We start from the raw sequence: 8510 nt of genomic DNA, 5'->3' as shown, positions 1-8510 counted from the left end.
TTCTGGGAGGATGAATAATTACTTTTCTTTGGCATAGATCCATTTGAAGACAGCATCGGGTGAGTTCGCTAAGTCTTTAAATCTGTCATTATGTTGAGAAATAGTTAAACTATTTTATTGATAGGTTTCTGTGCACACGCGCGGAAACACGCTGGTATAATAAAACAATGACGGTAATACATACAGTCCGCTTCGTTCCGTTGCTACCATAACATAACAGACTATCTTGTGTTTACAGCTGCAGTTCTTGCTGCAATTTCTAACATTGAATATTCACAAAAAACGCAATTTATGCTGTACTCTGCGAATGTCTAAATAAATAATACGCTACGGTAAAGCTTTGAGAGGATGAATAATTTTATTTGGCATGGATCCATTTGAAGACAGTATCGAGTGAGTTCGTTAAGTCTTTAAATCTGTCATTATGCTGAGAAATAGCTAAACCATTTTATTTATGGGTTCGGAGTTTCTGTGCAAACGCGCGAAAACACGCTGGTATAATGAAACAATGACGGTAGCCTATTACATATATATATAGTCCGCTTCGTTCCGTTGCTACCATAACATAACGACCCACAGCTGCAGTTTCTCGCTGCAATTACTAATATTGAATATAAACAAAAGACGCAATTTATGCTGTAGCCAAAACGTGGTGGACGGTTGAAAACAGTTTTCATATAGTCCCATACCAATACAAGAAAACATACGAAAGTACAGAGTACAAAAATACATACAAGACTGAATGATTAGACATTTAGGTTCTGTAGAGCATTGTGTGACAATATTTGTGAATTATTTTCAAATCTGATAGCAATGTTCCATCTTAAGCCTTCATGAGGGGGTCATTTAAATGCATTATATTTACATTATAGCATTATATTACTTTCAGGAGAGATTTTAGACATGATATCTGTTTGTGAATGTGCATGCTCTGCTAAGTTGTACGCGAATGAAATGTGGGGAAAACCCGAGATATAGACAGCTGCTACTCAGAAAAGTATAGCGAAAGCATACTGGTAGAAGTAAAATAAAGGGAAAGGCAACGGCGGGTATCGGCGGAAATGCGGGCGCATTGCTTTCCACAAACTTATGCCATCCCTATGAATGAAACAAATAAACGTATGGAAATGATGTTGAAGAAAAGGTAGCAGATATAAAACGCTGTTTGCGCGTCATCCAAAACCGGTTAAATAACTGAACATTTTATGAGTAATACAAACGTTTTGGATTGATGTTTTCAAAAATTATATACAGTTTCACGTCGTAAAAGCCTGTTTTTTTTATTTTCCCTTCGTGTCCCCCAACTATGTGGTAGAATCCGGCGCCAGTGGGTGTAGATGTCAGAAATGGTTCTAAGGGGACGAGACTACCTGATGACGTTACGAATAGCAAAGGGTCGCAGAGTATTTAATAATGAGCGCGAAGAGCTCGGCCACACAAATAATACAATGGCTGAAGGAACACCTCAACACGCGTCGCCATCCAAGTTACCAACGGTACACAATGAAGACGGTAAACAGCTGCGGGAAAAATTCCAGCTACTTGTTGTAAGTGCAAGCCTATATACTAAAATCAGCAGTAGTCTACATTATGAGTATACAACTGTTGAATGGCTTATATGTGGCGGTACAAATAACATGAACCAATACTTCAATCGGAACGTACAGTGACGGTTTATATTTTCATGCCATATTACAGTATGCCTGCCGAGACGAGTCTGCCAGTCGGGACGAACTGGCAGCAGAGGCCTTGAAGACGGCCACATGGGCACTGGCCACTATAGGCAGGTTGGAGCGGCAGAACCGCGCCGCCAACCAGCGAAGTCGCCATCTGCACGAGCGACTGCTCAATGCGCAGCACAAACTAGAGGCCTCTGAGTTGGAAGTCACAAAGCTTCAAGCGACCGTGGCTTTGCAGTTTGACGGTACGTTGCTACTCTGAAGGAGAAATTACGTATTTGTAATGTTAAAGAAAACACAGATTGCTTGACAATAAATGACTGTTCGATCCATGTATTCCTTTAGATCGGAGAATGGCGACCACAGCTCGTACAGATGTGGAAGAAGGAGCTGATGCAAGCGCAGACAGCGAGCCAACTTACGACCACCTGCCAGACTGAGGGAGGGCAGAAAAACAAATACGGACTTTATTCATGTGTGCCCCCAGCCCTTGCTCCGTTTGAAGAAGCAACAGCACTAATTTTGTGCACATTGTGTTAATGCCAATAAAATTGCATTTGTCCCACATTTATTTTGAATCGTGTCGGTCTCTCCTCCAAACTGTGTAAATGTCTGCTGCGTTTTCTGAGGGTATCGACTTTACATAACTGCCGGCCAGATGTATTTACTCCCCTACTCCCATTTCTCCCCTACTTTTGAGACGCGCTAGCAATTAAAAACGCTAGGCGACGGCAAAACCTATAGCCTAACTATGAAGCCATTATATAGTCTATGCTGCTGCATAGTATCTTTTCTTCAACATAATTCCGATACTTTTATTTCTTGGGGGAGGCATACGTTTGTGGAAAGCAATGCACGCGCATTTACACAGATACCCGCCGTTGCCTTTCACAGTATTTTACATCTACCACTATGCTTTGGTTATACTTTTCTGAGTAGTAGCTGTCTATATCTCGGTTTTTCCCCCACATATAATTCGTGCAGATAACACCGAAGCGTTAGATACGCTTGTATCCTCCGACATTGTGCGCATGAGAACTACAGTCTCTTGATGTCTGAACATTTTCAGCCTATTTGTTGTTGCGTAGTAAGTGTGGCTGCTTGTCTCTGAGAATAATGTGAGGACAAGCATTGGACTGTTCATCCTGCGTCCTATGTATATTGGCCCTGTTGTTTTAAAGACATATGAATGCAGCCATTGCCCTCATCTTCATCATCACACTATTGTCAATATAAGTAGGCGCTTTTCATGCAAAGTGGTCATCATTGCATGTGAATGCATGAACGCGCCAGATCTCCGCTCCACAGGACAGCCATTCACACGTCTGGCCTCTCCGGAGGCCAGGCATTCACACGTCTAGGTACTACCGCCCAGTTGCGCGCATTGCCTTTTACTTTACTTTTTTTAATTTTTATAAATAAACTTTGTTTCAATTATACAAATCATTACAAACAATTACATAAACAAGAAAATCTAAATACATTAGGTAAAGCATCTTCTATATTAAAAGTCCAGAGTTTGCCAAAGATTTGCATTGCCGTGCTTGATGTCAATTGTCCTTCAGTTCTTTTAAAATGTTCTTTTTGACGTTTCAGTTCTGTTAAAATGTTCTTGCATACAGATTCACTTGACACGTAGATGTGATCAATCGTCATTTTACTTCGCGTTTCCCATATGTGCTGGTTCACTAGGCATATTATTAACCAGTATAAATCTTTAAGTTTATCATCAATGTTATATATTATTCCATAAAATACAGTTGCTGGTGTAATTGAAATATTAACACCATTAGATTTAATTAGCCAGGCTATATCTATCATACTTTCAGAAATGTTTTTGCTCCATATTCGTGCGACCATTCTTTCACATTCTAAATTATTACTTTCACTTTACCCAGTGGCTGTAATTCTGTTAGACCGCTTATACTCACTCTGTTTATACTGTACGTCCTCTCAATTTTCTTCATACTGTATATACCTTTTCTTTTCATACCTTTTCATTTTCTATATAGGGTATATATAATACATATGTCCATACGCTGCATTGGACTTTACTGCTTCTTTTGAACTTCAGGTGACATGCTAACTGCATTTCATTCTCCCAGAACGTGAACTCTTTGCAATGACAATAAAGCTGAATCTAAGGTAATGTAATGATGCTGGCCACTGTGCTGTCCTGTCTGACTGAGGATGACAGATATAAAACGCTGTTCGTGAGTCATCCAAAAACGGTTAAATAAAACACTTTATGAGTAACACAACGTCGGAGACAATATATGAACACTCAGTTTCAAAAGGGACACCTCTACACTTAAAACCAACGGTAAAGTTTTATATTTATTCAATATTTAGTACCACATATTAACTGTAGAATTACACGGTATCATTTTTTAAAACTTTGTCTCGTTTATTTCGTTATTCACTCAGCAGCGTTTTTTTTTTTTTTTAAAAAACACTGTCTCGTTTATTTCGTTATTCACTCAGCAGCGTTTCACTGCCGTATTGGCATATCTTAGTGCTATTGTCGGGTTTACATTGTTGCTATGACGAAAAAAGATTTTTCAGTGGTGAAAGAATACTTTTATGAATGCCCAATATTGTCCCTTAAGAAGTTCAGACCGTCTAGACCACACGGTCTAAAAACTAGGCCCGACGGTGTTGGATTACTTAGTTGCGTCGCCATGGATGTCTTCTAGCCGCTTGCCGTAAAGAACTTTACTAGATGTCCAAACCGTTACAATACATATGTCCATACGCTGCATTGGACTTTACTGCTTCTTTTACACTTCAGGTGACATGCTAACTTTGCAATGACAATAAAGTTTAATATAATGCCATGTAATGATGCTGGCCATTGTGCTCTCCTGTTTGACTGAGGATAACAGATATGAAACGCTGTTTGTGCGTCATCCAAAAACGGTTAAGCAACTATGAAGCTATTATATAGTCTATGCTGTTGCATACTATCTTTTCTTCAAGATCATTCCGTTTCTTTTATATGGAACGCATCAGTTTGTGGAAAGCAATGCACGCGCATTTACGCAGATACCTTTCACTTTATTTTACATCTACCAGTATGCTTTCCTAATAATTTTCTGAGCAGCAGCTGTCTATATCTCGGGTTTCCTCACATTACATGACATTACATTAAACTGCGACAACGAAACGCAGCATATATATATATATATGCTTGTCATTGCATTCACTTGAGTGTCTTTAAATAGGTTAGTGGTATTGCATAATATGGATATTTCACACTGTAAGCGTTAGTATTTCAGACAAGGTAAGCGTTAGTTATTAGTAATGTAATAGTTTTTGTGAAGCGTACAACAGTGATGAGGAGTGTGTTGGAACATTGGCAAAACGTGGTGGACGGTTGAAAATAGTTTTCATATAGTCCCATCCCCATACCAAAAAACATACCAGAGTACAGAGTACACAAATACATACAAGACTGAATGATTACACATGTAGGTACTGTAGAGCATTGTGTGACAATATTTTTGAATTATTTTTAAATCTGATAGCAATGTCCTATCTTAAGCCTTCATGAGGGGCTCATTTAAATGCATTATATTTACGTTATAGCATTATATTACTTTCTGGAGAGATTTTGGACATGATATCTGTCTATGAATGTGCATGCTCTGCTAAGTTGTAAGCAAATGAAATGTGGGGAAAACCCGAGATAAAGACAGCTGCTACTCAGAAAAGTATAGCGAAAGCATACTGGTAGAAGTAAAATAAAGGGAAAGGCAACGGCGGGTATCGGCGGAAATGCGGGCGCATTGCTTTCCACAAACTTATGCCATCGCTATGAATGAAACAAATAAACGTACGGAAATGATGTTGAAGAAAAGGTAGTATATATGTATATATCCCACGGCGCCCCGCAGGAGTACCGCCGTGCGCTATGCGTGGCAAATGCGTGGTCACTCTGAGAAACTGTCAATAAAAAGTTTAACATCAATGCAAACGTTTGTATTACTCATAAACCGTTTTTGGATGACGCACAAACAGCGTCTCATATCTGTGGGGTGTCTCAATAAATGCTTGTGCATTGCCTTCTACAAACTTATGCCTTCCCTATCAATGCTACAGATAAAAGTATCGGAATGATGTTGAAGAAAAGATGGTATGCAGCAGCATAGACTATACAATAGGTAGCGCGCACTGAGCGGTAGTACCCAGACGTGTGAATGCCTGGCCTCCGGAGAGGCCAGACGTGTGAATGGCTGTCCTCTGGAGCGGAGATCTGCCGCGTTCATGCATTCACATGCAATGACGACCACTTTGCATTAAAAGCGCCCACTTATAATAACAACAATGTGACGATTAAGATGAGAAGATTCTTTCTACAATCAGATTCTACCTTTTCCTTGTTTGCTAGTCAGTGGCGTCTGGGAAAAAAATCCCATCATTCTCAGCGTCGATAAAACCCCAAAGGCTTCCTGCAGGCCATTTCACTTTTGGGTAGCTACTTAGCAAGCGCCTTCGTTTGAGGTAGTTTTCCTTGTGAAACCATTATATCTCTCATCGTTGAATTAACAAGCAAATAATAACCATTGGTAGTCAATTTTATATTAAAACGTTTGTTTATTAAGGAAATTGGAATCGACACGTTAACGAACGGCCACAGTTTTACTTGAAGAACAGCGTTGACAAACAGACCTGGGGTAAGTTTCTCGTTTTCATTCTTTGGCGAATAGCTTCCTAGCTTGGCTACATGCTTTGACGCCCTTTTTAGTTCAATTTCTCAATGTCGTATTTATTATTTGAAATGTGTATTTATGTGGTTAAACGGTTAAAACGGTTTCGTATTTGAATTTTCCGACGTTCGGTAGTTCTGGAGTATATATCTATATATATATATTCATATAAGAGCGTAATACCACTGGTTTTACGCGTATAGATGTCCCCTTTGCGACTGAGTGGTCATATCTTGTCTTGGATAATCCGTTTGTGAAATGTCGGCTATTTTCAAAAATAGCTGTGCGTAATACCACACCTGTTGCTTTGTCGCCCTTTTTAGTTCAATTTCTCAATGTCGTATTTATTATTTGAAATGTGTATTTATGTGGTTAAACGGTTAAAACGGTTTCGTATTTGAATTTTCCGACGTTCGGTAGTTCTGGAGTATATATCTATATATATATATATATATATATATATTCATATAAGAGCGTAATACCACTGGTTTTACGCGTATAGATGTCCCTTTTGCGACTGAGTGGTCATATCTTGTCTTGGATAATCCGTTTGTGAAATGTCGGCTATTTTCAAAAATAGCTGTGCGTAATACCACACCTGTTGCTTTGTCGCCCTTTTTAGTTCAATTTCTCAATGTCGTATTTATTATTTGAAATGTGTATTTATGTGTTATTATTCTATCTGTCTCTGAGGCGCTCTGAAATGTGCATTCTCTGCTAAACTGAGCAATGGATTGGAATATGTGTCTGACGTAGTGTTGCACGGTATACCAAAACTTCAGCACTTCCTCGGTACTTAAAAAAAAACAAAAAAACGGTTTCGTATTTGAATTTTCCGACGTTCGGTAGTTCTGCAGTATATATCTATATATATATATATATATATATATATATATATATATATATATATATATTCATATAAGAGCGTAATACCACTGGTTTTACGCGTATAGATGTCCCTTTTGCGACTGAGTGGTCATATCTTGTCTTGGATAATCCGTTTGTGAAATGTCGGCTATTTTCAAAAATAGCTGTGCGTAATACCACACCTGTTGCTTTGTCGCCCTTTTTAGTTCAATTTCTCAATGTCGTATTTATTATTTGAAATGTGTATTTATGTGTTATTATTCTATCTGTCTCTGAGGCGCTCTGAAATGTGCATTCTCTGCTAAACTGAGCAATGGATTGGAATATGTGTCTGACGTAGTGTTGCACGGTATACCAAAACTTCAGCACTTTCTCGGTACTTAAAAAAAAAAAAAAAAAAATTTCCATTCAAACTTTTATGTTATGTTGCGCAGTAGCCTACTTTTGGTTATAGCCTGCCAACTTCTTGGAACAGATGAGAAATTAAGATTGAGGATTATAACATGTATGCTCTTCTGTTCTTTTCTTGCTTTAGTATCAAGTCTGTTTTTATAAACTATTAAGCATTCCTGCTCGGACAGCATATTATGTAGCAAAACATGCAAACGCTTTAATTTGGTTGCTGAATCTAATTCGGATTTTGTTTCTTAGCCCCTTATAACGGACTCAAAACGTTTGACACAGTTATGTGAGGTAAAATCAAACGGGGAAAAATCGCCTTCCGCACTTTTTGTCAGGGTAAAATAACAGGTTCATTCTAGCAATCGTCCCTTTTGCTTTTGCAAAATGCCTTAATTTTATTGCAGTCAAGTATTTAGCCTCAAGTATTTAGCTGCTCCGCTAGCAGTAAGTTTGAAGGAATCTAAAATAGATAAAAGCAAACGTGGATGTACCACTGCAATATTAGTTAAAAATTCCGAGTCCGAGTTTTCATTGTATTTATTTTTGTCATTTTGCGATTATATGGAAATAACGATGATAGTCGAAATAATCAATTCAGCAACAAAATCTTTATGACGTGTGCATGTTTTCTGCTATATTACATTGCATTACATTTACTTGGCGGACGCTGAAAAAAGTGCATTTCATGGTCATGTACAACTACAAAACACAGGTTCAATAAGATAGAATACAGCTATTTCTAGGCAAGAACACAGTTTAGTTCACCACACAGTGAACACTATTCTGACCTCTGTAAAGCCAACTAGGCAGAAGAATAAGCTACAGTATTAGAACAAATACAAATTACCAAAAA

The 8510-nt window shown here is 38.3% G+C and overlaps 1 long non-coding RNA gene across 1 annotated transcript; it reads left to right on the top strand.

Moving 5' to 3' along the window:
* The first annotated feature begins 510 nt into the window (after window positions 1–510).
* Window positions 511–2257, top strand: LOC135242465 (uncharacterized). The gene is made up of 3 exons (XR_010326357.1): window positions 511–1547; window positions 1699–1924; window positions 2025–2257. It is a non-coding gene; the product is annotated as an uncharacterized LOC135242465 (long non-coding RNA).
* The last annotated feature ends 6253 nt before the right edge of the window (window positions 2258–8510 follow it).

Source organism: Anguilla rostrata, chromosome 16, assembly GCF_018555375.3.
Source record: "Anguilla rostrata isolate EN2019 chromosome 16, ASM1855537v3, whole genome shotgun sequence".
Taxonomy (NCBI): domain Eukaryota; kingdom Metazoa; phylum Chordata; class Actinopteri; order Anguilliformes; family Anguillidae; genus Anguilla; species Anguilla rostrata.
This window is presented reverse-complemented; position numbering and strand designations above follow the sequence as displayed.